The 26,186-nt window shown below is 45.6% G+C and overlaps 1 long non-coding RNA gene across 1 annotated transcript in view; it reads right to left on the minus strand.

Annotated features, from left to right (window-relative positions):
• Positions 1-5,989: 5,989 nt before the first annotated feature.
• The window catches only part of LOC135565218 (uncharacterized), a 32,039-nt gene continuing 11,842 nt past the window's right edge, over positions 5,990-26,186 (minus strand). Inside the window, exon 3 of the long non-coding RNA XR_010461395.1 lies at positions 5,990-7,273. This is a non-coding gene — a long non-coding RNA (uncharacterized LOC135565218). The remainder of the gene's footprint in view (positions 7,274-26,186) is intronic.

Raw genomic sequence — 26,186 nt, forward strand, 5'->3', positions numbered from 1 at the left:
TTGATTTGATTTGACACACAATATCAATTTAATACATTTTAAATCCAGGCTGTAACACAACAAAATGTGGAAAATGTCAAGGGGTGAGAATACTTTCAGAAGGCACTATGGACATAGAGTAGGAAACGATAGGAATTATATTATGCTTCCTGTATGTAGTTAAAGGGAGCATTCAGACCAGCCTTACTTAATTGAGATTTCGTAAACTACATTACATGCATTAAAGAGATCAATGGAACACAGACCGTGGGGAACAGAATAAGGCTGATCTAACCAAGTGGATATTTGTCAATTACGTCATGATGTAGATCTACGTGTTCGAACATGCCCACAAGGTGGTCACTTTATTTAGATTTGGATATGTGTTTTCGCCACATAATATTAAGAAGTTGTCATTTTCGGGTTTAGATTGTTTTTGTTGCTAAATGCTATACTGTATATAAGATGGTAGCATTGGTAACGAAGATGGTAGCATTGGTAACGATGATATGAACATGTATTGGGATTGACATCCATACCAGCATTATACTCAGATTTTGACCCCAACCTAAGTGTGATATAAACATATAAACAATAGCCCAAATGTAGACTACATTTGACGGGCGGCAATGAGGAGATTCTTGATTCATACCCCATGAGGGGACGCATGTGTGGCGTTTCCATGGCATTTCCATTGTTTTGGTCAAGTTTGATTCATCTCTTCCACATGTATAAGAATGCTTCCGATTCTAGAATGTAAATGCTATTAATTCCAAAGCTGTTCTGAAGTCTTTAGTGACAGCGTGACTCATTGGAATGCTACAGAAAGATCTTGACCTTCATCCATTACACTCTGAATCACATACAGTCATTAGTATGCATCCCAAGTACCAGGAATATAATACAAGCTAAGCCAATTAATCTACTTATCTGGTGACCAGAATGGACATAATTTATGCCCTGAAAAGTAACTAAAGGAAACATGAGGGAACCAAATGTTTGTCCATTTTAAAATAATCTGTTTGGACTCACACATGTAATTAAAAAAAAGAAAAACCGTCCAAAGTGATGCAAATATGGCAGATGGTTTGGAAAAAGATCAGGATAGTCAGTGCAATCTGGACAGAGCAGAAATCCTGATCAAAGCCCTCTTTGTAACGTCAGGTTAAGCAACAGTCACATCCATAACCCAGGACAGCTGTTTATTACGGAGGGGATTTGGTTTATGGGACAAGCACTCATATTTCATCTGGATTTATTCCATGTCAGTTTTTAAAAAATGGATTGCGCTAAATCCACTCAGTTTAGCTGCTAAATCATTTCAATTATTATGCAACTACTTCTCAGCAGAGGTCGCTTGTGACGGAGGGATTCTGAGTGTTCAGAAAGATCTATCATTACAACCAACCACACCTTCAACCGACCTTCAGATTTAATACTTAAGGCAGATAAAGAGAGTACAGTATTGTCTTTCACTGCCACTGTGTCAGCCACAATTCTATTGGAATGGAGACATTTGATCTAAATCGATTACAGAGGATTGCTGCTATTTCCAATGTTTTGTGACAGTTATAGAAATCCCACATTTCATATATAGTCTAAGTAGCTACAGCACTACCAACTCAGGATCCTATCTTCTATCACTTGGTATTTGGCTGCAGGGGGAACATTGTCTTTGTCTGGGAGCAGAAGCATCCAACAGATTTCTCTAGTTTACTAGTTTGGCTTTCTCTGTGCATCTCCAGCAGACTGGTCTGGTCTACTGCCTACCCCATGGACCAACCCAAAGGGGGCCAGCCACACAGACAGACTAGACTCCAGGGCCCGGACTCACAAAAGCTTCTTGAGAAGAAATTCATTTTAAGTGCCATTTTTTCCTTAACTTTATAAGAAGAAACGTACGAAATGTTGCTATTCCTCAATACATTCTGCCATGTCCTGGTTGCTAAAATTCTAATAGTTTGCAGAATTTCAATTTATGTGACAAAACGAGGAAATATAGTGTAGAGAATCATTGTTTCATCTACACCGTTGTGAAACATATTTTACATAACCAGAAATATTGTATTTTCAGTTGTTTGAATCTGTTGTTCAAAACTGAAAGCAAAAGACACAAAAACTAAACTTAAATACTGGAAGCATAGAATTTACGCACATAGAACAGCTATACGGCTTCTTAGACTTGCGTTCAATGAGAATGAGAATAACTACATTTCTATGTGAATTTTGTCAGGTCGCCCAAAAAGTTACATATTCCAGCTTTAAGTTTCTTCCTATTTTTCTGCCTAATAAAATAGTTATTGAAAATAAAGTTATTGGATTTCTTCTTGGAAATGTTAAAAATTCCAAGATAGCTGAACCCTTGTCTTCAACTAATGGAAGTGAGAAAATAATCTCATGAAAGCTATTGAACATGTTTAATTAGCTCACAAACATCTGAAAGTTTCAATATTGATTGTTTTAAACCCCCCACAAAAAATGTCAACCAGTAATCTCAATAAGAAATATGCTCCCTTAAGCGAAAAAGTACATTTTGTGTGCACTACATCATCAGAATAGTCCCCTCTCTCTCTCTCTCTCTCTCTCTCTCTCTCTCTCTCTCTCTCTCTCTCTCTCTCAGTTCTCTCCCTCTCTCTCTGTTCTCTCCCTCTCTCTCTGTTCTCTCCCTCTCTGTTTTCTCCCTCCCTCACTTTCTCATTCCTTCCCTTCCCCTCCCCTCTCTATCCCTCCCACATTTTTTTTTATGAGTATTGCAAAAGCAAATACACAGGGAGATCATTCCAATTAGTGAACCGGAGGCCATCCAGCACCTTCATCTGTATTTCACAGGCCTGCTCCTCTAATTACACACAAATATTCACTCTAAAGGGCCCCTTTACCAGACATCCTCATGTTCACACAAACCACAATTAAACCCAGTAAAGAATAGAATATTAAAAGAAAGGGAGCTGGTCACCCACTCCTTTTCTAGCAATTGGTTGAAAAGTTGAGCTATCAGTATCAGAGGTATTGTTAACAGCCAACAATTACTCAAGAAGGCTAAGAATAGATTGGCTATTTGCTGTTAATATAATTTACTTCAAAGATGGTAAATTAGTTCAATGGGAAAATATATACAGCACATAGCCAAACATTTAACTTAAAGGGGAACATGAGAAAAATACTTAAGAAGACTGCTTGTTACAGTTTAATTGAAGTTTTTTTTGGACACTCTAATAAATGGTATACGGTATGTATTCAAGTCAAATAAAGCAATGATACCCAATGACCTGTTGAGGATAGGTGAACTGTAGTAACATACAATAATGGTGATAAATGCAATGCAGAAAATAGCAAATATGATGCAGTATGAATTACTTTCAGTGTTAATCAACAATCCTCCAGCACACAGGCTTCCCAGTCCTCTAGTCCTGTCATAATGGTATAGTTACCGAACGGAACACTTGTGTGTAGTGATGTCACACAGAGAGTGGTGCTGGGTCATAAATAACCATAAGGTGAACACGTAGAGAACGAGGTTAGACAGGCAGATTCATGTGAATAAAGAACCCTACGTATCAGCCATAAAAACTAGTTTGGTTTTCATAGAGCCTTTAATGCAGAGAAAGGCCCATCAATAGATATTGGCTGTAAATGCTGTGTGTGACCAGGTTGTGGAGTTACTGCTATGCTATGTGGAAGTAAATACCTACAACATGTCTACAATGTGTCTACAATGTGCTCCAATAACACTATGATATTAAAATAATGATCAGTTTATCCTTAGGTCTGTGTATTTCTTAGAATGTACTATATTAAAGCCTCAGTTCTAACTGTGCCTTTTATTTCATCTGAAGGGCATCATTACCAGGTGAGCCTTATTCCCTGATCGATAGCTAGCTGCTCCTATGATGCTAACAACCCGTTCATAACCCATTCACAGGCTCTGATGTTTGAGACGGTTGCTTTTCTATGGGCCTCTTATTTCTAGTCAGAATTGTAATTACATCAACGTGACATCACTAGGAAAAGCCACATGGAACACATGTAGCTACCCAGTGGACAAGACTGGTGGACATTATGTAATTACAATCAGATTACAACGGTATTAAACTGGTTATTATGACATCAGCTTTGCCCACTGGGTAGTAAGTACCATGTCATCTACTTTTTCTATACAGGATCAGTGGGGTGCTTCTGAATGTTAGTATGAGAATGGATGAAGGTTTTGTCATTTGACAGGTGACTCACTTAGAAAAGGTCAGAATTGTAACAATACAATAATTACACCTCTTGTAGTTATAATAAAACCCAAGGAAAATATGTGATGAGGCAAGAGGACAGAACACAGAGAGAGAGAATCCCTCACATCCCTCAACTAATCCTATTAGGAGATATTGCGAGGCAGATTAGGATTTTCAGAATGTATAATCTATTTCACACAACTAAACACTTCAAAGATTGTGGAAAACACAAAATTGTAATTTTAGTCACCAGTTATAAGTGTATGAGAAAAATAATCTCCAGGACTCCTTGATCTATACTTCAGAGGAGAATACAAAATTCTGTCATTTCTTTATGCTTTTCAATTACAAATTAAGAAACAATGCTTATAATCAGTTTCATAGATCATTTACAGAGAAATATATATATATATTGTTTTAAAAAATGCAGTTAAAAAAAAAGTATTCTCTTCCGAATCTTGTTTTAAAAGAAATGCAGTTTTATGAGCTCAATATTTCTACATAACCATTTCCATTCTGCAGTATTACATAAAAGTAAAGCCCAAGCACGGATAGGAGCTCTTATTATACAACTTATGTAATACAACTAATTATAAATCAGCTAAATACAATTTGAGGGCAACTCAAAGTGAAAAGAAGAGAGGGAGAATCTTATCTCAGGGGTAAAGCCAGAGGAATATAGATGTAGTTAATGTGGAATGAGTGTAGGGGCGGAACCCTTTCAGTACTACAGCCTAGCACAGAACAGAACAGAACCCCTCAGACGTTCCCATTAACCATAAAAGCCCAACACACTGCGTTCAGCTCACTATCTAATACAGTATATGGCACCATACGACAAGTTCTCAAAGGAAAACTTCTTAGTAATGCCCAGCACATTGCTATCTCTGTGACTCTGCATGACAGGCATTCAGTGTATAGGTGTAACGTGATCAGTGTGCTGCTAACAGCTAAGCTTCCTCCACTGTCCGACTGCCCCATACTGTAGCTTTCTATCTCAAAGGAGCCTATAACCTCTGGGAAAGCCTGGCACACTGATTTTATCTCGCTATCTATGTGACCCCACAAGACAAGTACTTCTAAGAACCAACAACTCTAGTGATGGTCCATACCTGCATGTAAGGAAGAACATTGTAACCTACAAAAAAAGTCAAATGGGACTTCTATGCATGGGTGCATATGGAGTGCATAACTTATCCTGTAAAGACATGTTTTCAGGTTTACAGCAATCAAATACATTACTTAAAACACTTCTAAAACACTTTGAAACCCACTGATCACAAGCGAGCCTGTTTCTGGAAGGCTGCAGTGCAGACTCAAAGCGAGAGAACGAAGGAGGAAGGGGTGAGGGGAGTAGTATGGCTTCTGACTGGAAAATCACGTGGCCCATCTTATCTCACCACCCACCCTCACCATCATTACAGAGGCTCCATTTCTGATGATACCCCCCGCCCAAGGGCGCAACGCAATGCCACACTGATCAGCCTTTTAAAAGCCCTTGCTGGCTGGCATGATTTTACTTTCCTGCAGACCTACAGATGAAGGATCTTAATTTGATCACTTTAGTTGCTTTGTGATGTACATAAATTCACTGAAAACCCATTACTATTACACGGTTAAAAATAACAGTATTGCACTTTTCATGTAGCTAACTTTTGGATAGCTAATAGCCTAACCACCAATCAAGCTACATTATAGATTAAACGTCCTGTGCTGCAATATTATATATATATATATATATATATATATATATATATATATATATATATATATATACCTAGGTCAAATTAAGGTCCTACATCTGTATCAATAAGTGCCATGGCAGGCCACAAATCGAAAGAAAAGCCACAACTTGTTTTCTTGCAGCTTTTCCCGGCCTTTGCTGTTGGAGCCATGTCTCCCTCCGCTTTGAAGTCGGAGCCACTGGCAATGTCTCAAGCGCTGCTGCCATCAAGCGAGCGCCTCTTCATTAAATCCTCGAGCTGCTTCTAATTACTCAGTTCGATGGAGGCGCCTGGCTGGGTAGAGAACAATGTGCATGACACAAACGCCAAACACCATGGAGGAAGATACCGACCAGTGACCACAGAAGATATAGAACGTGCTACATTTCAATACAATTCACCAAATAACATGTAGTGCATGATCAACATTCATTAGAAAAATTGGCATCTCATAGCTATAGAGCTCATGGAGAGTCTTGAAGGTCGGATTACAGAAATAGCTTTTCAGACCATTCAAGTTCAAATTCATGACTGCTGCTAGGTGGGCCACTATACACAAAGTAGTCTGTCTAATTAATGCAACAGTGTGATTTTACCTGCCTGATGTCAGAACCATGGCTGACTGAATGTTTCCCAGCAAGTTTGCTGAGCTTCAGCGGTGAATTCTGGGATGGATCTGAGCCTTACACCCTGAAACTCTCAGTTCCCCTGTCTCCCAGACACTATTTATAACTTGTAACCATAACAACTGCTGTATTCCTTGGTTAATCTGACAGAATTCCTGTCACTATGTGTCTTTTGTTCCTGTGAGAACAAGCTCACCTTGTTACATATTTACAGAGTGTTGTCAAAGAGACAACGAGAAGGAAGCAATCATTTGTTAAATATAATTATACTTAATACAAGAAAAACTCTTAGCAGGATTCCACAACATTGTAATATTTGTTTTTAAGACAAGCATCCTTATCAAGAGGCTTCCATGAAATCACGTGTACAAACCTTCTGTAATGATGGGGTGGTGAGTAGGAAGCAGGTGTAGGTGAAACGTTTTAGTAAAACAACAAAACCAAGAACACGACACGAACATAAGGCAGTACACCGAGACACAATAACAATACCAACTGGTAAGTGAACATGGGAGAGTGACATAAAGGGGAGGAAATTATGAAGGTAATGGAGTCCAGGTGTGAATCATAATGATTCATGATTCATCATAATGAATCCAGATACTGGAGCTGACCCCCACAATGTCGGGAGTCCAATAGGGATCTGACTGCGTACGCTGGGCCCCCCTTGATGTCCGGGGGGTGGGGGACAGCATCAGCTAGGGGACCAGGAACCACCAACCTGAGAAGGGAGACATGAAAAGAGGGTGAGATACAGTAGTGACTGGGTAATTGTATCCTGTAACCTCACTGACGGAGAACCTTGAATGGCCCCACAAACCGGGGGCTCAGTTTCTTGCAGGGCAGGTGGAGTGGGATGTTCCTGGTAGAGCCAGACAACTTCCCCAGGATGGACACAGAGGTCTCACTGCGGTGACGGTCTGGCTGTTACTTCTGATGGAACCACTCATCTACCACAGGAGCCGCAGTCTGGCCCAGGGTCCACGGGGCAAGGGCCGGCTGGAAACCCAAAACCCACTGGAAAGGGATCAACCCAGTGGAGGAGTGAGGTAGAGAGTTCTGGGCGTACTCTGCCCAATGAAGGAAACGTGCCCATTCACCCTGCCAGTCCTGACAGGGATTCCTCAGGAACCTCCCTAGCTCCTGATTCATCCTTTCCACCTGCTCTGAGGCCGATAACCAGATGGGAGGCTAACCGTGACGCCGAGTTTCTCCAAGGCGGCCCTCCATACTCAGGATGTGAATTGGGGGCCACGGTCTGAGACGATGTCCTCCGGAAGGCCATAATGCTGGAAGGCCTGCTGGAAGAGTGCCTCAGCGACCTGGAGAGCAGTGGGAAGAATCGACATGTCTTGGAAAATATATCCACTACCACCAGAATGGTGGTGAAACCATCAGAAGGGGGAAGATCAGTAACAAAGTCAATGGACAGATGGGACCAAGGTTGCTGAGGCATGGAGAGTTGCAGGAGCTTCCCTGCTGGAGCATTCTGGGGGGAACTTGGTTTGAGGAGGCACAGAACAGGATTTGACATCCTGCACCAAGCTGGGCCACCAGTATTTCTCAGTGATGGAATGGATGGTGCGAGTAATACGTGGATGTCCAGCGATGACAGCTGTGTGCCCAGGTCAGTAGCCGATCCCTTATCCCTGTGGGAACGTAGATGTGTGTGCCCAGGTCAGTAGCCAATCCCTTATCCCTGTGGGAACATAGATGTGTGTGCCCAGGTCAGTAGCGAATCCCGTATCCCTGTGGGAACGTAGATGTGTGTGCCCAGGTCAGCAGCCAATCCTTATCCCTGTGGGAACATAGATGTGTCTGCCCAGGTCAGTAGCCAATCCCTTATCCCTGTGGGAACATAGATGTGTGTGCCCAGGTCAGTAGCCAATCCCTTATCCCTGTGGGAACGTAGATGTGTGTGCCCAGGTCAGCAACCAATCCCTTATCCCTGTGGGAACGTAGATGTGTGTGCCCAGGTCAGTAGCCAATCCCTTATCCCTGTGGGAACATAGATGTAAGTGCCCAGGTCAGTAGCCAATCCCTTATCCCTGTGGGAACGTAGATGTGTGTGCCCAGGTCAGTAGCCAATCCCTCATCCCTGTGGGAACATAGATGTGTGTGCCCAGGTCAGCAGCCAATCCCTTATCCCTGTGGGAACGTAGATGTGTGTGCCCAGGTCAGTAGCCAATCCCTCATCCCTGTGGGAACGTAGACGTGTGTGCCCAGGTCAGCAGCCAATCCCTTATCGCTGTGGGAATGTAGATGTGTGTGCCCAGGTCAGTAGCCAATCCCTTATCGCTGTGGGAACGTAGATGTGTGTGCCCAGGTCAGTAGCCAATCCCTTATCCCTGTGGGAACGTAGATGTGTGTGCCCAGGTCAGTAGCCAATCCCTTATCCCTGTGGCAACGTAGATGTGTGTGCCCAGGTCAGTAGCCAATCCCTTATCCCAGTGGGAACGTAGATGTGTGTGCCCAGGTCAGCATGCGATCCCTTATCCCTGTGGGTACGTAGATGTGTGTGCCCAGGTCAGTAGCCAATCCCTTATCCCTGTGGGAACGTAGATGTGTGTGCCCAGGTCAGTAGCCAATCCCTTATCCCTGTGGGAACGTAGATGCGTGTGCCCAGGTCAGTAGCCAATCCCTTATTCCTGTGGGAACGTAGATGCGTGTGCCCAGGTCAGTAGCCAATCCCTTATCCCTGTGGGAACGTAGATGTGTGTTCCCAGGTCAGTTGCCGATCCCTTATCCCCATGGGAACGTAGATGTGTGTGCCCAGGTCAGTAGCCAATCCCTTATCCCTGTGGGAACGTAGATGTGTGTGCCCAGGTCAGTAGCCAATCCCTCATCCCTGTGGGAACATAGATGTGTGTGCCCAGGTCAGCAGCCAATCCCTTATACCTGTGGGAACGTAGATGTGTGTGCTCAGGTCAGTAGCCAATCCCTTATCCCTGTGGGAACGTAGATGTGTGTGCCCAGGTCAGTAGCCAATCCCTTATCCCTGTGGGAATGTAGATGTGCATGGGAGGACAAGTCCGGGGTGCAGGCTCCCTCTCTAGAGCATGGCGGATGTCCGCATCTACGTCCCAAACCACTGGACCCACAACTCGGGAGGATGGCATTATGGGTGCCCTCTGGATAGGAGCCTCTCCCGAATCAAAGATACAGGACAGGGCATCGGCCTTGATGTTCTTAGAACCTGGGCGATAGGTCAGCGTGAAGTCGAACCTGCTGAAGAAGAGGGCCCACCTGGCTTGGAGCGGATTCAGTCTCCTCGCTGTCTGTATGTTCTCAAGGTTCTGATGGTCGATGAGGATGACGAATGGTTCCTTGGCACCCTCCAACCAGTGTCTCCACTCCTTTAATGCCAACTTCACCGCCAAGAGCTCCCTGATGTCGTAATTCCTCTCTGCAGCGGACAGTTTCTTGGAGAAGAAAGCACACAGATACAATTTTAGTGGGCCCCCCTGTCTTTGTGACAAAACTGCCCCACACCCACCTCCGATGCGTCTACCTAAACAACAAAAGGTAGCGTGGAATCTGGGTGTTTTAGCAAGGGGGCGGAGATGAAAGCCCCTTGAGGAGACAAAAGGCCCCGTCACCTGCTGGAGACCAAACCAATCTATGAGGCCCACCCGTGAGGAGGGAGGTGAGAGGGGTGGCGGCGAAGGCACTGAAGTTCCTGATGAAGCGGCTGTAAAAGTTGTCAAACCCCAAAAAACGTTGTAACCCAATGATGGTGGTTGGGACTGGCCATGACCTTACCACATCTATCTTCTTGTCCTCCATCCTCACTCCCTGCTGGCTGATTTAGTAGCCCAAGAAGGAGACAGTCCTCTGGTGGAATTGACACTTCTCCGCTTTGACGAACAGGTGGTTAGCCAAGAGGCGTTCCTGTGATCCTCCAGGTTGGTCGAAAAGATCAGGACGTCATCAATGTATACAATCACCTGCGAGCATGTCCTTGCACACCTCGAACACTGACGGAGCATTGGCTAAGCCAAAGGACATAAACCAAGTACTCGTAGTGACCAGACATCGTGCTGAACGCCGTCTTCCACTCATCCCCCTTCCGGATGTGAATGAGACTGTAGGCACTCCGGAGGTCCAGGTTGGTGAAGAACAGGGCCCAGCAGAGCTGCTCGATGGCACCAGCGGGAGAGGGTACCGATACTTTGTGGTGATGTCATTGAGTCCACGGTAATCGATACAAGGGTGTAGTCCTCCCTCCTTCTTGGCCACGAAGAAGAAACCAGCTGACACAGGGGATGTGGACCTACGGATGAAACCCTGTTGGAGTCCTCCATGTCCTGGGTCTCAGCCACCGACAGAGTAGATGCTTCTGCGGGGAGGTGTAGCACCAGAGAACAGAACAATGGTCAGTCCCAGGGGCGATGAGGAGGGAGACAGGTAGCACAGGTTTTGGAAAATACCTCCCTTAGATCCTGATATTCCTCCGGGATATTGGGCTGGAGGGCAACCACAGGAGTCTCAACCGACGTGGAACTGACGTGGAACTACAGGGGACAGGAAAGCAGGTCTTCTGGCATTCAGGTGACCAGACAGTGATTCTCATCCTTGACCATGAGATGGTAGGGTTATGGCACAAAAGCCAAGGTAGACAGAAGATGATCTTGTGAACTGGTGCACTGGTGATGAAGAAGGAGATGTTTTCCTGGTGATTGGGCTCCACGGTGAGGGTGAGTAGTTGGGTGATGTGTGTGATGGTTCTGGATTGTAGAGGCCGACAGTCGAGACCTTGAACAGGGAAAGGAGAGGAGAGCGGGTAGGTAGTAATATTGAGAGAGGAGGCAAAGGTCTGATTCCTGCACCGGAATCCACTAAAGCTGTAGACACAGGGCATGAGGGACAGTCAGCCAGAATGATGGGTACTAAAAATAGTTTAACAGGAAGAGCAGGGTGGGGGTGGAAATTATGAAGGTAATGGAGTCCAGGTGTGAATCATAATTATTCACACCTGCACGTAATGATGAGTGCCAGGTGTGCATAATGATGACTCCCAGGACTGGTGGTTATTCTGGTGACGTTGTACTCCGGAGGGAAGGAGCAGGCGTGACACCTTCAGTAGAAAGGTTTTTATTCTGCACGATGAATTAAACAACTGGGCTATAGGGTGGATGGGAAAGTAATAGTAGAATGCACAATTTTCCATTTTAAAATGTGTAGTACATGTGCAGTTTTCCTCTTCTTATGTCAGTCACTGAAATACCTTAGTTTGAGCTATTAATAACCTGTCATACATTTCCTGTAGATAAACTATCATATGTCAGCTAACGTTTTTTAGCTAGGTAAGTACAGATGTAGGATCTTAATTTGATCACCCTGTTGCAGGAAAAGTAAAACTTGTAGTGCTCCTGAAGGCTCCTGAAGTTTGTAATTTACACTTTGACATTTCAGACTTGAATGTAATGCCTACAAAAATGTAAATGAATTATCATCCACATTTTCTGTTGCACCAGGATTATTTTCCTGCTGTATCAAACTGGCTCAAATTAAGATCCTACATTAACTAGCTATCTAAACCTTGTAGTTCGCACGGACAGATTTGTTTTTATTTTTTTAACTAGACAAGTCAAATAAATTCTTATTTACAATGACGGCCTAAGAACAGTGGGTTAACTGCCTTCTTCAGGGGCAGAATGACAGATTTGTACCTTGTCAGCTCGGGGATTCGATTTAGCAACCTTTCCGGTTACTGGCCCAATACTCTAACCACTGTCGCCCCAATTATGTGACCAGGTGCTTTTTATTTTGTGGTAATGTTCAAGAGCATGTTGTGTCTCAAAGATGGCGGGCAAAACACATAAACCTCAGAAGAACAGGGTCTATGCTATAACATATGAGAATATGCAAAAAATCTGAGTTTTTAGATAATTGAAGTTTGAGGTTAAATTTAAAAAATGTTTTACTAAAAAACATTTCAAGAAATTATTAAATAGTTTGACAACCCTGTTGGTAAGCTTTAAATGATATGTTTCCAGTATTGAAGACATGGATGTCTCATGGTATGGTGGAGTATGCAAAATAGGTCAAAATTGAGCACCTTTATCTTGAATGTTTTGGCATTCAGGTCCAAAAAGTCCCTTTCTGAGCAATTCTACAATGGGCAAATATGTATGGAAGGTTTTGTTCAAATTGAACGGGGTGCTGTCAAAAAGTGGTTGAATTCAAATGGATTTACTCTCCTATCTGGAGTAGGGCCAAAACGCTTACAGCCGACAAGGGGTTACGGCATTGTTTGACACCTTCCAGACCATCTCCCATCCCAACTTTCTTTAGTGAGGCCTACAGTAAATGCTCCCTGAGGAACCAATCCTCTGGTCACACTTCCCTGAACTTGACCTAAAGCATACTGGGATAAAAATCATACACTTCCTTGTCCAATCACACAGCCTCATTCCAACTTGGTTCTGATCTGATATTTGTACAACGCAGGAGTGTTAATCCTTCTGTGGAGAGTTTAGGGGACCAAAACAATTTATTCTTCAGCCAATGAGATTAATCAAATCTAAATGAACAAATACAACATATATTTGTGTTACAACAGAGCGGGATTAAAAATGATTATCGAAATCCTATTATTTATATATTTTCTCTTGACCTTGTTAAAATGCAATTTGGAGCGCCTTAAAAGATTGACAAGATGAGTCACATACGAGTGCTTAGTAGAAAGACATGGTAGAGCATAATGGTCCATTGAGAGTGAAGGACATGAGGATGTTGTCCTGAAAATAACTTTCCAATCCCTTTCAATGGCTTTTCAATATTGTGTGACTATTTAAAAAGTACTCTTACAGAGTCTTGTGTACAACATCCTGTTTTCCTCCTTAATAATGAACTACCACGCAATGTCAAATGAATTTTTATTTGTATTGTGCATTTCCGAAAGCTATTGCCTGGGAAGGAGAGACCAATGTGAGTTATTCATTAACATACACATGCTTTGTCCTTCCATCTCCCTGGTGATCTAAACAGCAGTGGACAACTTTCACTAAATTCACAAGGCCTTTATTTAATAAGAGCAAAAATCCCTCCAAGGCCACCTGGGCTGTCCAGCGGAGGGGAAGATGAGAGGATAGGTCTATGGTGGGTTAGCCTCTCTACCCTTAGGTATGGAGAAAGGATAGAGGATAGCTCTATGGTGAGTTAGCCTCTCTACCCTTAGGTATGGAGAAAGGAGAGAGGATAGCTCTATGGTGGGTTAGCCTCTCTACCCTTAGGTATGGAGAAAGGATAGAGGATAGCTCTATGGTGAGTTAGCCTCTCTACCCTTAGGCATGGAGAAAGGAGAGAGGATAGCTCTATGGTGAGTTAGCCTCTCTACCCTTAGGCATGGAGAAAGGATAGAGGATAGCTCTATGGTGAGTTAGCCTCTCTACCCTTAGGCATGGAGAAAGGAGAGAGGATAGCTCTATGGTGAGTTAGCCTCTCTACCCTTAGGCATGGAGAAAGGATAGAGGATAGCTCTATGGTGAGTTAGCCTCTCTACCCTTATGCATGGAGAAAGGAGAGAGGATAGCTCTATGGTGAGTTAGCCTCTCTACCCTTATGCATGGAGAAAGGAGAGAGGATAGCTCTATGGTGGGTTAGCCTCTCTACCCTTAAGCATGGAGAAAGGAGAGAGGATAGCTCTATGGTGAGTTAGCCTCTCTACCCTTAGGCATGGAGAAAGGAGAGAGGATAGCTCTATGGTGAGTTAGCCTCTCTACCCTTAAGCATGGAGAAAGGAGAGAGGATAGCTCTATGGTGAGTTAGCCTCTCTACCCTTAGGCATGGAGAAAGGAGAGAGGATAGCTCTATGGTGAGTTAGCCTCTCTACCCTTAAGCATGGAGAAAGGAGAGAGGATAGCTCTATGGTGAGTTAGCCTCTCTACCCTTAGGCATGGAGAAAGGAGAGAGGATAGCTCTATGGTGAGTTAGCCTCTCTACCCTTAAGCATGGAGAAAGGAGAGAGGATAGCTCTATGGTGAGTTAGCCTCTCTACCCTTAGGCATGGAGAAAAGAGAGAGGATAGCTCTATGGTGAGTTAGCCTCTCTACCCTTAAGCATTGAGAAAGGACAGAGGATAGCTCTATGGTGAGTTAGCCTCTCTACCCTTAAGCATGGAGAAAGGACAGAGGATAGATCTATGGTGGGTTAGCCTCTCTACCCTTAGGCATGGAGAAAGGAGAGAGGATAGCTCTATGGTGAGTTAGCCTCTCTACCCTTAGGCATGGAGAAAGGAGAGAGGATAGCTCTATGGTGAGTTAGCCTCTCTACCCTTAAGCATGGAGAAAGGACAGAGGATAGCTCTATGGTGAGTTAGCCTCTCTACCCTTAGGCATGGAGAAAGGAGAGAGGATAGCTCTATGGTGAGTTAGCCTCTCTACCCTTAAGCATGGAGAAAGGAGAGAGGATAGCTCTATGGTGAGTTAGCCTCTCTACCCTTAGGCATGGAGAAAGGAGAGAGGATAGCTCTATGGTGAGTTAGCCTCTCTACCCTTAAGCATGGAGAAAGGAGAGAGGATAGCTCTATGGTGAGTTAGCCTCTCTACCCTTAGGCATGGAGAAAGGACAGAGGATAGCTCTATGGTGAGTTAGCCTCTCTACCCTTAAGCATGGAGAAAGGAGAGAGGATAGCTCTATGGTGAGTTAGCCTCTCTACCCTTAGGCATGGAGAAAAGAGAGAGGATAGCTCTATGGTGAGTTAGCCTCTCTACCCTTAAGCATGGAGAAAGGACAGAGGATAGCTCTATGGTGGGTTAGCCTCTCTACCCTTAGGCATGGAGAAAGGAGAGAGGATAGCTCTATGGTGAGTTAGCCTCTCTACCCTTAGGCATGGAGAAAGGACAGAGGATAGCTCTATGGTGAGTTAGCCTCTCTACCCTTAGGCATGGAGAAAGGAGAGAGGATAGCTCTATGGTGAGTTAGCCTCTCTACCCTTAGGCATGGAGAAAGGAGAGAGGGTAGCTCTATGGTGAGTTAGCCTCTCTACCCTTAGGCATGGAGAAAGGAGAGAGGATAGCTCTATGGTGAGTTAGCCTCTCTACCCTTAGGCATGGAGAAAGGATAGAGGATAGCTCTATGGTGAGTTAGCCTCTCTACCCTTATGCATGGAGAAAGGAGAGAGGATAGCTCTATGGTGGGTTAGCCTCTCTACCCTTAGGCATGGAGAAAGGAGAGAGGATAGCTCTATGGTGAGTTAGCCTCTCTACCCTTATGCATGGAGAAAGGAGAGAGGATAGCTCTATGGTGAGTTAGCCTCTCTACCCTTATGCATGGAGAAAGGAGAGAGGATAGCTCTATGGTGGGTTAGCCTCTCTACCCTTAAGCATGGAGAAAGGAGAGAGGATAGCTCTATGGTGAGTTAGCCTCTCTACCCTTAGGCATGGAGAAAGGAGAGAGGATAGCTCTATGGTGAGTTAGCCTCTCTACCCTTAGGCATGGAGAAAGGAGAGAGGATAGCTCTATGGTGAGTTAGCCTCTCTACCCTTAGGCATGGAGAAAGGAGAGAGGATAGCTCTATGGTGAGTTAGCCTCTTTACCCTTAAGCATGGAGAAAGGAGAGAGGATAGCTCTATGGTGAGTTAGCCTCTCTACCCTTAAGCATGGAGAAAGGACAGAGGATAGCTCTATGGGGAGTTAGCCTCTCTACCCTTAGGCATGGAGAAAGGAGAGAGGATAGCTCTATGGTGAGTTAGCCTCTCTACCCTTAAGCATTGAGAAAGGACAGAGGATAGCTCTATGGTGAGTTAGCCTCTCTACCCTTAAGCATGGAGAAAGGACAGAGGATAGATCTATGGTGGGTTAGCCTCTCTACCCTTAAGCATGGAGAAAGGACAGAGGATAGCTATATGGTGGGTTAGCCTCTCTACCCTTAATCATGGAGAAAGGAGAGAGGATAGCTCTATGGTGAGTTAGCCTCTCTACCCTTAGGCATGGAGAAAGGAGAGAGGATAGCTCTATGGTGAGTTAGCCTCTCTACCCTTAGGTATGGAGAAAGGATAGAGGATAGCTCTATGGTGAGTTAGCCTCTCTACCCTTAAGCATTGAGAAAGGACAGAGGATAGCTCTATGGTGAGTTAGCCTCTCTACCCTTAAGCATGGAGAAAGGACAGAGGATAGATCTATGGTGGGTTAGCCTCTACCCTTAAGCATGGAGAAAGGACAGAGGATAGCTATATGGTGGGTTAGCCTCTCTACCCTTATGCATGGAGAAAGGAGAGAGGATAGCTCTATGGTGAGTTAGCCTCTCTACCCTTAGGCATGGAGAAAGGAGAGAGGATAGCTCTATGGTGAGTTAGCCTCTCTACCCTTAGGCATGGAGAAAGGAGAGAGGATAGCTCTATGGTGAGTTAGCCTCTCTACCCTTAAGCATGGAGAAAGGACAGAGGATAGCTCTATGGGGAGTTAGCCTCTCTACCCTTAGGCATGGAGAAAGGAGAGGATAGCTCTATGGTGAGTTAGCCTCTCTACCCTTAAGCATTGAGAAAGGACAGAGGATAGCTCTATGGTGAGTTAGCCTCTCTACCCTTAAGCATGGAGAAAGGACAGAGGATAGATCTATGGTGGGTTAGCCTCTCTACCCTTAAGCATGGAGAAAGGACAGAGGATAGCTATATGGTGGGTTAGCCTCTCTACCCTTAAGCATGGAGAAAGGACAGAGGATAGCTCTATGGGGAGTTAGCCTCTCTACCCTTAGGCATGGAGAAAGGAGAGAGGATAGCTCTATGGTGAGTTAGCCTCTCTACCCTTAAGCATTGAGAAAGGACAGAGGATAGCTCTATGGTGAGTTAGCCTCTCTACCCTTAAGCATGGAGAAAGGACAGAGGATAGATCTATGGTGGGTTAGCCTCTCTACCCTTAAGCATGGAGAAAGGACAGAGGATAGCTCTATGGTGAGTTAGCCTCTCTACCCTTAAGCATGGAGAAAGGAGAGAGGATAGCTCTATGGTGAGTTAGCCTCTCTACCCTTAGGCATGGAGAAAGGAGAGAGGATAGCTCTATGGTGAGTTAGCCTCTCTACCCTTAAGCATGGAGAAAGGACAGAGGATAGCTCTATGGTGAGTTAGCCTCTCTACCCTTAGGCATGGAGAAAGGAGAGAGGATAGCTCTATGGTGAGTTAGCCTCTCTACCCTTAAGCATGGAGAAAGGAGAGAGGATAGCTCTATGGTGAGTTAGCCTCTCTACCCTTAAGCATGGAGAAAGGACAGAGGATAGCTCTATGGTGGGTTAGCCTCTCTACCCTTAGGCATGGAGAAAGGAGAGAGGATAGCTCTATGGTGAGTTAGCCTCTCTACCCTTAGGCATGGAGAAAGGACAGAGGATAGCTCTATGGTGAGTTAGCCTCTCTACCCTTAGGCATGGAGAAAGGAGAGAGGATAGCTTAGGCATGGAGAAAGGAGAGAGGATAGCTCTATGGTGAGTTAGCCTCTCTACCCTTAGGCATGGAGAAAGGAGAGAGGATAGCTCTATGGTGAGTTAGCCTCTCTACCCTTAGGCATGGAGAAAGGAGAGAGGATAGCTCTATGGTGAGTTAGCCTCTCTACCCTTAGGCATGGAGAAAGGAGAGAGGATAGCTCTATGGTGAGTTAGCCTCTCTACCCTTATGCATGGAGAAAGGAGAGAGGATAGCTCTATGGTGGGTTAGCCTCTCTACCCTTAGGCATGGAGAAAGGAGAGAGGATAGCTCTATGGTGAGTTAGCCTCTCTACCCTTATGCATGGAGAAAGGAGAGAGGATAGCTCTATGGTGAGTTAGCCTCTCTACCCTTATGCATGGAGAAAGGAGAGAGGATAGCTCTATGGTGGGTTAGCCTCTCTACCCTTAAGCATGGAGAAAGGAGAGAGGATAGCTCTATGGTGAGTTAGCCTCTCTACCCTTAGGCATGGAGAAAGGAGAGAGGATAGCTCTATGGTGAGTTAGCCTCTCTACCCTTAGGCATGGAGAAAGGAGAGAGGATAGCTCTATGGTGAGTTAGCCTCTCTACCCTTAGGCATGGAGAAAGGAGAGAGGATAGCTCTATGGTGAGTTAGCCTCTTTACCCTTAAGCATGGAGAAAGGAGAGAGGATAGCTCTATGGTGAGTTAGCCTCTCTACCCTTAAGCATGGAGAAAGGACCTCTATGGGGAGTTAGCCTCTCTACCCTTAGGCATGGAGAAAGGAGAGAGGATAGCTCTATGGTGAGTTAGCCTCTTTACCCTTAAGCATGGAGAAAGGAGAGAGGATAGCTCTATGGTGAGTTAGCCTCTCTACCCTTAAGCATGGAGAAAGGACAGAGGATAGCTCTATGGGGAGTTAGCCTCTCTACCCTTAGGCATGGAGAAAGGAGAGAGGATAGCTCTATGGTGAGTTAGCCTCTCTACCCTTAAGCATTGAGAAAGGACAGAGGATAGCTCTATGGTGAGTTAGCCTCTCTACCCTTAAGCATGGAGAAAGGACAGAGGATAGATCTATGGTGGGTTAGCCTCTCTACCCTTAAGCATGGAGAAAGGACAGAGGATAGCTATATGGTGGGTTAGCCTCTCTACCCTTAATCATGGAGAAAGGAGAGAGGATAGCTCTATGGTGAGTTAGCCTCTCTACCCTTAGGCATGGAGAAAGGAGAGAGGATAGCTCTATGGTGAGTTAGCCTCTCTACCCTTAGGTATGGAGAAAGGATAGAGGATAGCTCTATGGTGAGTTAGCCTCTCTACCCTTAAGCATTGAGAAAGGACAGAGGATAGCTCTATGGTGAGTTAGCCTCTCTACCCTTAAGCATGGAGAAAGGACAGAGGATAGATCTATGGTGGGTTAGCCTCTCTACCCTTAAGCATGGAGAAAGGACAGAGGATAGCTCTATGGTGGGTTAGCCTCTCTACCCTTATGCATGGAGAAAGGAGAGAGGATAGCTCTATGGTGAGTTAGCCTCTCTACCCTTAGGCATGGAGAAAGGAGAGAGGATAGCTCTATGGTGAGTTAGCCTCTCTACCCTTAGGCATGGAGAAAGGAGAGAGGATAGCTCTATGGTGAGTTAGCCTCTCTACCCTTAAGCATGGAGAAAGGACAGAGGATAGCTCTATGGGGAGTTAGCCTCTCTACCCTTAGGCATGGAGAAAGGAGAGAGGATAGCTCTATGGTGAGTTAGCCTCTCTACCCTTAGGCATGGAGAAAGGACAGAGGATAGCTCTATGGTGAGTTAGCCTCTCTACCCTTAAGCATGGAGAAAGGAGAGGATGGAGAAAGGACAGAGGATAGCTATGGTGGGTTAGCCTCTCTACCCTTAAGCATGGAGAAAGGACAGAGGATAGCTCTATGGTGGGTTAGCCTCTCTACCCTTAGGGAGAAAGGACAGAGGATATGGAGAATGGAGGAGAGAGGATAGCTCTATGGTGAGTTAGCCTCTCTACCCTTAAGCATGGAGAAGGACAGAGGGATAGCTCTATGGTGAGTTAGCCTCTCTACCCTTAAGCATGGAGAAAGGACAGAGGATAGCTCTATGGTGGGTTAGCCTCTCTACCCTTAAGCATGGAGAAAGGACTCTCTATGGTGAGTTAGCCTCTCTACCCTTAAGCATGGAGAAAGGAGAGAGGATAGCTCTATGGTGAGTTAGCCTCTCTACCCTTAGGCATGGAGAAAGGAGAGAGGATAGCTCTATGGTGAGTTAGCCTCTCTACCCTTAAGCATGGAGAAAGGACAGAGGATAGCTCTATGGTGAGTTAGCCTCTCTACCCTTAGGCATGGAGAAAGGAGAGAGGATAGCTCTATGGTGAGTTAGCCTCTCTACCCTTAAGCATGGAGAAAGGAGAGAGGATAGCTCTATGGTGAGTTAGCCTCTCTACCCTTAAGCATGGAGAAAGGACAGAGGATAGCTCTATGGTGGGTTAGCCTCTCTACCCTTAGGCATGGAGAAAGGAGAAAGGAGGATAGCTCTATGGTGAGTTAGCCTCTCTACCCTTAGGCATGGAGAAAGGACAGAGGATAGCTCTATGGTGAGTTAGCCTCTCTACCCTTAGGCATGGAGAAAGGAGAGAGGATAGCTCTATGGTGAGTTAGCCTCTCTACCCTTAGGCATGGAGAAAGGAGAGAGGATAGCTCTATGGTGAGTTAGCCTCTTAGGCATGGAGAAAGGAGAGAGGATAGCCTATGGTGAGTTAGCATGGAGAAAGGAGAGGATAGCTCTATGGTGAGTTAGCCTCTCTACCCTTATGCATGGAGAAAGGAGAGAGGATAGCTCTATGGTGGGTTAGCCTCTCTACCCTTAGGCATGGAGAAAGGAGAGAGGATAGCTCTATGGTGAGTTAGCCTCTCTACCCTTATGCATGGAGAAAGGAGAGAGGATAGCTCTATGGTGAGTTAGCCTCTCTACCCTTATGCATGGAGAAAGGAGAGAGGATAGCTCTATGGTGGGTTAGCCTCTCTACCCTTAAGCATGGAGAAAGGAGAGAGGATAGCTCTATGGTGAGTTAGCCTCTCTACCCTTAGGCATGGAGAAAGGAGAGAGGATAGCTCTATGGTGAGTTAGCCTCTCTACCCTTAGGCATGGAGAAAGGAGAGAGGATAGCTCTATGGTGAGTTAGCCTCTCTACCCTTAGGCATGGAGAAAGGAGAGAGGATAGCTCTATGGTGAGTTAGCCTCTCTACCCTTAAGCATGGAGAAAGGAGAGAGGATAGCTCTATGGTGAGTTAGCCTCTCTACCCTTAAGCATGGAGAAAGGACAGAGGATAGCTCTATGGGGAGTTAGCCTCTCTACCCTTAGGCATGGAGAAAGGAGAGAGGATAGCTCTATGGTGAGTTAGCCTCTCTACCCTTAAGCATTGAGAAAGGACAGAGGATAGCTCTATGGTGAGTTAGCCTCTCTACCCTTAAGCATGGAGAAAGGACAGAGGATAGATCTATGGTGGGTTAGCCTCTCTACCCTTAAGCATGGAGAAAGGACAGAGGATAGCTATATGGTGGGTTAGCCTCTCTACCCTTAATCATGGAGAAAGGAGAGAGGATAGCTCTATGGTGAGTTAGCCTCTCTACCCTTAGGCATGGAGAAAGGAGAGAGGATAGCTCTATGGTGAGTTAGCCTCTCTACCCTTAGGTATGGAGAAAGGATAGAGGATAGCTCTATGGTGAGTTAGCCTCTCTAAAGCATTGAGAAAGGACAGAGGATAGCTCTATGGTGAGTTAGCCTCTCTACCCTTAAGCATGGAGAAAGGACAGAGGATAGATCTATGGTGGGTTAGCCTCTCTACCCTTAAGCATGGAGAAAGGACAGAGGATAGCTATATGGTGGAGTTAGCCTCTCTTACCCTTATGCATGGAGAAAGGAGAGAGGATAGCTCTATGGTGAGTTAGCCTCTCTACCCTTAGGCATGGAGAAAGGAGAGAGGATAGCTCTATGGTGAGTTAGCCTCTCTACCCTTAGGCATGGAGAAAGGAGAGAGGATAGCTCTATGGTGAGTTAGCCTCTCTACCCTTAAGCATGGAGAAAGGACAGAGGATAGCTCTATGGGGAGTTAGCCTCTCTACCCTTAGGCATGGAGAAAGGAGAGAGGATAGCTCTATGGTGAGTTAGCCTCTCTACCCTTAAGCATGGAGAAAGGACAGAGGATAGCTCTATGGTGAGTTAGCCTCTCTACCCTTAAGCATGGAGAAAGGACAGAGGATAGATCTATGGTGGGTTAGCCTCTCTACCCTTAAGCATGGAGAAAGGACAGAGGATAGCTATATGGTGGGTTAGCCTCTCTACCCTTAAGCATGGAGAAAGGACAGAGGATAGCTCTATGGGGAGTTAGCCTCTCTACCCTTAGGCATGGAGAAAGGAGAGAGGATAGCTCTATGGTGAGTTAGCCTCTCTACCCTTAAGCATTGAGAAAGGACAGAGGATAGCTCTATGGTGAGTTAGCCTCTCTACCCTTAAGCATGGAGAAAGGACAGAGGATAGATCTATGGTGGGTTAGCCTCTCTACCCTTAAGCATGGAGAAAGGACAGAGGATAGCTCTATGGTGAGTTAGCCTCTCTACCCTTAGGCATGGAGAAAGGAGAGAGGATAGCTCTATGGTGAGTTAGCCTCTCTACCCTTAGGCATGGAGAAAGGAGAGAGGATAGCTCTATGGTGAGTTAGCCTCTCTACCCTTAAGCATGGAGAAAGGACAGAGGATAGCTCTATGGTGAGTTAGCCTCTCTACCCTTAGGCATGGAGAAAGGAGAGAGGATAGCTCTATGGTGAGTTAGCCTCTCTACCCTTAAGCATGGAGAAAGGAGGAGAGGATAGCTCTATGGTGAGTTAGCCTCTCTACCCTTAGGCATGGAGAAAGGAGAGAGGATAGCTCTATGGTGAGTTAGCCTCTCTACCCTTAAGCATGGAGAAAGGAGAGAGGATAGCTCTATGGTGAGTTAGCCTCTCTACCCTTAGGCATGGAGAAAGGACAGAGGATAGCTCTATGGTGAGTTAGCCTCTCTACCCTTAAGCATGGAGAAAGGAGAGAGGATAGCTCTATGGTGAGTTAGCCTCTCTACCCTTAGGCATGGAGAAAGAGAGAGATAGCTCTATGGTGAGTTAGCCTCTCTACCCTTAAGCATGGAGAAAGGACAGAGGATAGCTCTATGGTGGGTTAGCCTCTCTACCCTTAGGCATGGAGAAAGGAGAGAGGATAGCTCTATGGTGAGTTAGCCTCTCTACCCTTAGGCATGGAGAAAGGACAGAGGATAGCTCTATGGTGGGTTAGCCTCTCTACCCTTAGGCATGGAGAAAGGAGAGAGGATAGCTCTATGGTGAGTTAGCCTCTCTACCCTTAAGCATGGAGAAAGGACAGAGGATAGCTCTATGGTGGGTTAGCCTATGGTGAGTTAGCTCTCTACCCTTAGGCATGGAGAAAGGAGAGAGGATAGCTCTATGGTGAGTTAGCCTCTCTACCCTTAGGCATGGAGAAAGGACAGAGGATAGCTCTATGGTGAGTTAGCCTCTCTACCCTTAAGCATGGAGAAAGGACAGAGGATAGATCTATGGTGGGTTAGCCTCTCTACCCTTAAGCATGGAGAAAGGACAGAGGATAGCTATATGGTGGGTTAGCCTCTCTACCCTTAATCATGGAGAAAGGAGAGAGGGATAGCTCTATGGTGAGTTAGCCTCTCTACCCTTAGGCATGGAGAAAGGAGAAAGGATAGCTCTATGGTGAGTTAGCCTCTCTACCCTTAGGTATGGAGAAAGGATGAGGATAGCTCTATGGTGAGTTAGCCTCTCTACCCTTAAGCATTGAGAAAGGACAGAGGATAGCTCTATGGTGAGTTAGCCTCTCTACCCTTAAGCATGGAGAAAGGACAGAGGATAGATCTATGGTGGGTTAGCCTCTCTACCCTTAAGCATGGAGAAAGGACAGAGGATAGCTATATGGTGGGTTAGCCTCTCTACCCTTATGCATGGAGAAAGGAGAGAGGATAGCTCTATGGTGAGTTAGCCTCTCTACCCTTAGGCATGGAGAAAGGAGAGAGGATAGCTCTATGGTGAGTTAGCCTCTCTACCCTTAGGCATGGAGAAAGGAGAGAGGATAGCTCTATGGTGAGTTAGCCTCTCTACCCTTAAGCATGGAGAAAGGACAGAGGATAGCTCTATGGGGAGTTAGCCTCTCTACCCTTAGGCATGGAGAAAGGAGAGAGGATAGCTCTATGGTGAGTTAGCCTCTCTACCCTTAAGCATTGAGAAAGGACAGAGGATAGCTCTATGGTGAGTTAGCCTCTCTACCCTTAAGCATGGAGAAAGGACAGAGGATAGATCTATGGTGGGTTAGCCTCTCTACCCTTAAGCATGGAGAAAGGACAGAGGATAGCTATATGGTGGGTTAGCCTCTCTACCCTTAAGCATGGAGAAAGGACAGAGGATAGCTCTATGGGGAGTTAGCCTCTCTACCCTTAGGCATGGAGAAAGGAGAGAGGATAGCTCTATGGTGAGTTAGCCTCTCTACCCTTAAGCATTGAGAAAGGACAGAGGATAGCTCTATGGTGAGTTAGCCTCTCTACCCTTAAGCATGGAGAAAGGACAGAGGATAGATCTATGGTGGGTTAGCCTCTCTACCCTTAAGCATGGAGAAAGGACAGAGGATAGCTCTATGGTGAGTTAGCCTCTCTACCCTTAGGCATGGAGAAAGGAGAGAGGATAGCTCTATGGTGAGTTAGCCTCTCTACCCTTAGGCATGGAGAAAGGAGAGAGGATAGCTCTATGGTGAGTTAGCCTCTCTACCCTTAAGCATGGAGAAAGGACAGAGGATAGCTCTATGGTGAGTTAGCCTCTCTACCCTTAGGCATGGAGAAAGGAGAGAGGATAGCTCTATGGTGAGTTAGCCTCTCTACCCTTAAGCATGGAGAAAGGAGAGAGGATAGCTCTATGGTGAGTTAGCCTCTCTACCCTTAGGCATGGAGAAAGGAGAGAGGATAGCTCTATGGTGAGTTAGCCTCTCTACCCTTAAGCATGGAGAAAGGAGAGAGGATAGCTCTATGGTGAGTTAGCCTCTCTACCCTTAGGCATGGAGAAAGGACAGAGGATAGCTCTATGGTGAGTTAGCCTCTCTACCCTTAAGCATGGAGAAAGGAGAGAGGATAGCTCTATGGTGAGTTAGCCTCTCTACCCTTAGGCATGGAGAAAGGAGAGGGATAGCTCTATGGTGAGTTAGCCTCTCTACCCTTAAGCATGGAGAAAGGACAGAGGATAGCTCTATGGTGGGTTAGCCTCTCTACCCTTAGGCATGGAGAAAGGAGAGAGGATAGCTCTATGGTGAGTTAGCCTCTCTACCCTTAAGCATGGAGAAAGGACAGAGGATAGCTCTATGGTGGGTTAGCCTCTCTACCCTTAAGCATGGAGAAAGGAGAGAGGATAGCTCTATGGTGAGTTAGCCTCTCTACCCTTAAGCATGGAGAAAGGAGAGGGATAGCTCTATGGTGAGTTAGCCTCTCTACCCTTAGGCATGGAGAAAAGAGAGGATAGCTCTATGGTGAGTTAGCCTCTGGAGAAAGGACTACCCTTAAGCATGGAGAAAGGACAGAGGATAGATCTATGGTGGGTTAGCCTCTCTACCCTTAAGCATGGAGAAAGGACAGAGGATAGCTATATGGTGGGTTAGCCTCTCTACCCTTAATCATGGAGAAAGGAGAGAGGATAGCTCTATGGTGAGTTAGCCTCTCTACCCTTAGGCATGGAGAAAGGAGAAAGGATAGCTCTATGGTGAGTTAGCCTCTCTACCCTTAGGTATGGAGAAAGGATAGAGGATAGCTCTATGGTGAGTTAGCCTCTCTACCCTTAAGCATTGAGAAAGGACAGAGGATAGCTCTATGGTGAGTTAGCCTCTCTACCCTTAAGCATGGAGAAAGGACAGAGGATAGATCTATGGTGGGTTAGCCTCTCTACCCTTAAGCATGGAGAAAGGACAGAGGATAGCTATATGGTGGGTTAGCCTCTCTACCCTTATGCATGGAGAAAGGAGAGAGGATAGCTCTATGGTGAGTTAGCCTCTCTACCCTTAGGCATGGAGAAAGGAGAGAGGATAGCTCTATGGTGAGTTAGCCTCTCTACCCTTAGGCATGGAGAAAGGAGAGAGGATAGCTCTATGGTGAGTTAGCCTCTCTACCCTTAAGCATGGAGAAAGGACAGAGGATAGCTCTATGGGGAGTTAGCC

The sequence above is a fragment of the Oncorhynchus nerka genome, linkage group LG27 (assembly GCF_034236695.1).
Source record: "Oncorhynchus nerka isolate Pitt River linkage group LG27, Oner_Uvic_2.0, whole genome shotgun sequence".
Taxonomy (NCBI): domain Eukaryota; kingdom Metazoa; phylum Chordata; class Actinopteri; order Salmoniformes; family Salmonidae; genus Oncorhynchus; species Oncorhynchus nerka.